Below are 4,275 nucleotides of genomic sequence, written 5' to 3'. Positions count from 1 at the left end.
AAGCAGGCTCCAGGCTCTGAGCTGTCAGCACAGAGCCCGACGCAGGGCTCGAACTCACGGACCGTGAGATCATGACCTGAGCCGAAGTCGGACGCTCAACAGACTGAGCCACCCGGGCGCCCCCATATTTTAGTTTTTAAATTGACTATTTTAATACAGGCTGGCTTAAATATTAATATTTTTATAGGAGGAGTGTATTCTACAGAACAGTGATTCTAAGTATGATTAATAGACCCCTAAGTCAACATTAGGAAGGAAAGCATAATCTAGTGAACCAATATTTTCCAAATTACCAATGTATGGTAATAAAAAAAGTCTTGCATGGGTAAAAGACTGTCCTCAGTTCAAGAAAGACTAATGGATTTCAATGTAACAGAGTATCATTTACTAATACATTTCCAAATACGTTTTGTAACTTACCTTTCAGAAACTACCACCTCCCAAATTTTGTAAAGAATCAAATGTCCACAGCTGTCTGAAAAGCCTTTAAAATACTGTACTCCTTTTTGCAACTACATATCTACATGAAGCCAGACTTACTTCAGATACTACAACCAAAACAATACATTACAAGAGACTGAATATAAACAATATGGGAACTTATCTGTCTTCTAGGTGGCCAAATATAGAAGAGATTTGCAAAAATATAAAACAATGCCTTTTATGCAACAGTTGTTTTTCGTTAAAAGTGCTACATTAATATTTAATGGGCTTAAGGGCCCCTGGGTAGCTCTGTGAGTTAAGCGTCTGGCTTTGGCTCAGGTCATGATCTCACAGTTCATGAGTTTGAGCCCCGCATTTGGCTCTGTGCTGACAGCTCAGCCTGTAGTTTGCTTCAGATTCTATGTCTCCCTCTCTCCGCCCCTCCCCTGTTCCTGCTTCGTCTCTGTCTCTGTCTCTGTCTGTCTCTCTCTTTCTCAAAAATGAATAAACATTTTTTTTTAAATTAATGGGCTTAGCATTTATTTTTAATTAATAAATACATGAAAGTTTCCCATTTAATTTCTAATACAGTAAATATTGATAGATACAACCCATATGAAACAAAACCTCTCTGGGGCCCACAGTAAGTATAATGGGGTCCAGAAACCCAAACGTTTAAGAATCACTGCACTTATATTCATTAGTGCACTGCAATCAACAATGCAATAAAAAAACGATGCAAACATTGCCTGCCTGGGCTCCTCCATGCCAGGCCCAGAGTGCGGATGATCCCCCTGGAGCCACGGGAACAGGTGACAGATTCTGGAGTTCCCAGAATGTAATGCCATTAAATATTGTCATATATACTTTATTTCTGTTTCCCTACTCACCAAGCAACCTTCTGATAATATGATTTCCTAGCTTTTCTACAGGAAAGTGTTATACTGAGAATTTTATTTCTTTAGAAGTCATATTTTTCATTATAAATAAATAAACAGATTCTGATTTTAGCCACCACAGCTATTCCAACCACTCATAATAGGACTTTGGTCACTTCTGCCCAAACACTAGGCTCTGACATCTTTTCCCAACAGTGGAATTTAGTGCAGGTCATTCTGTTTTGCTTAAACAGATTTCCCTAATCTCACATCATGATATTTGCCCTATGTAGTCCAGAAGGCCCTGGAACACCTTTGCAAATGTTTCCACTCCACACGTAATTACAAGGAGTCTCAGAAAGGGGCAGGCAGCCCGCAGGCCCAAAAATTCTTTATGCTCATACCCAGAACTAAGCTGGTGCCTGCCTGAAGAAAATCTGTTTTAAGAGAACTTTCTCTCTCTGTGAAGAACAGAACCTGAAGTTTTTAATTTCTGAGAGGAAAAAAACAATTAAGCTCTGTCTCACCAATAATCAGGTACGTGTTTTTATACATCATAGTTCAATGATTGAACTGCAATTGACAGCATTCAGGTGTGCTGATTCATCAAGGTGGAGAAACAAGAATTTCAGAGCATACAAATTCACCAAAATGGCCCCTAATTCTGAAGACGTCCCAATTCACACAGGCAAAAACAACAAACAAACAACCAAAACCCACCACCTTTGTAGAGACTAGTGAATTCACCAAAGCATACTGTGCTAGATTCTTTTATTAGAAACTTCTGCGACTTCCCAATGAAGGAAATGGTAATAAGTCTTTATTAACATGGCTAAAGGAGTTTCCATTCCTGATCTCTTTGTGGTTTTTCTTTTTGTAATCTTCTGCTCTTTTTTAATATTCTACTCTGTAATGCCATAATGCCCAACACTCTACTTTGGGATTGCAGCTTTCAGGAAAAATGGTAGAAAATCTTTAGTCTTGTCTATGCACTTGAAAAATGATTTTATTTTATGACAATTTTGCATTCTACTGTGAAAACTTTCCACTTTCCCCTATAAATTATAAAAACCCTTGTAGCCTCCTCTGCTTTTAACAAGAAATGGCAGAGTCAGGCTGCCGATCTCAGTGTCCTGCCTTCAGCTACGTCTCACTTCTTTGTCATAGGATTCGCTACTTGTTTGCTATAGAAGGCTTATAGTAAATTCCATTTAAAAGAATGCACTGCTTCTTAATGCTGTTTTAATTGAAAATAAACACCCGACTGAATAAAAATAAGGACATCAGGGTATTTCTTCCAATATCATTAACTCCCCTATTCCTCAGGTGGCATTCCAAGACTGTTCACTTTTACCATTTATATGCCCAATATTTATCTTCCTAGAATATTGTATTTATTGTTCCATCTTCTGGGACTTGACGATTTATTAATTCTTGGCATCATTCAATCTTTCATTCAATATCACATGAATCTAAGTGTTGTGGCGGACTCTGAGGATACAATGATGAATAGTCATTATCCTTGTTCACCAAAAATCTTAAGTTCTAACAGGGGAGGGTGACCAATAATATAAAACAAAATATAACATAACATAACATAACTAACATAACATAACATAACATAACATAACATAACATAACATAACATAACATAACATGGTTAGTTTATACAAAATGCTAGGAAAGAATTGACACGAAATGATTAATTATTCCTGGAAAGCAACAAGGGAATGCTTCCTAGAGAAGAAAGTAATTAATCTGTACGTTGAATGAATGACAAATAGAAGAACTTCACTGAGGAAATGGGAGAACGGTGGGATACTTGGGGGTGCACAAACTCACAGAGCAGTGCCTTGTACATGTACTTGGGACTTAAGAGGAATGCAGGTTGCCTTCAGGGTTACTTATATCACAGAAATGAAAGGCGTGAAGAAGTGAAATTAGAATGCAGGCAACTGTGAATGCCACCCTAAGCAATATGTTTTGTTGTTGTCGTTGTTGTTTTTTTGTTTTTTTGTTTTTTTGTTTTTTTTGTCATATAGGCATACATTTGGTTTTGTATTTTAGAAATGGGAGTCTGAAAGGAATATGGACAATTGATTGTAGTGGAGAGAATATGAGGAACATGAGTCAGTTTGATAAGGCAATAACAATGCAACGTTACAGGAGAGAAATTCAAAAGAAATCTTCTGAATTAAATTTTAGTGTTAAAAGAAATTTGGGAATACCAACCATCTAAGGATTAACACAGATAACTCTTTCCCTCTGATATGTTTTCTATTCTCTTTCTAGTTCTTAGTACATCAAGAATCTATAGAGGTTTTTTAAATAATTTTCCCTTAAAATTCACATTTTATCTACCTTTGTATAGTCAAAACATGTCTCAATCATGAGCCCCATTAGATGATGGTGATGGTAATAATAATACAATGACCGAGAAAAAGTTCTTGTGCATGAGAATTTTTAACTATGAATTCACTCTTGTCTCAGGAGTTAAAATTTATATTTACAAAATTCACATATATTAAATTAGATTAACCTTGTCCAGGCTTGGTAGAATCTTCCATCTGGCAGAAGCAAATAAAAATTTCCCTTAAAAAAGCATTTTAACTCTACCAGAATTAAAATTTTTAAAAATCTTCACTTTTTCCCACCCTGCGGGGTCCTACAGACCAAGTACATCTAAATAAATATATGTTAAATGCCAAGAACTACTTAAAACTAAAAACATCAATTGAACAATAATGATAGCAATTCTTTTTAATTAGATCTCTGACAACTTCAGTTATTAGACTTATCACATGTAGAATATAAAACATCTGTGTATGAAGCTTTAAAGATATATGAACACACTTGGTAACAATATGCAAGGAACAGCAGACAAATTTTAAAATGAACCAAAGAAAATTTCAGGAAGAAGAAATAGGAATATTGAAATAAAAACTCCATGGATGAAATAAATATGTTAGACATA

This window comes from Herpailurus yagouaroundi, unplaced genomic scaffold (assembly GCF_014898765.1).
Source record: "Herpailurus yagouaroundi ecotype Mexico unplaced genomic scaffold, PumYag 162, whole genome shotgun sequence".
NCBI classification, from domain to species: domain Eukaryota; kingdom Metazoa; phylum Chordata; class Mammalia; order Carnivora; family Felidae; genus Herpailurus; species Herpailurus yagouaroundi.
This window is presented reverse-complemented; position numbering follows the sequence as displayed.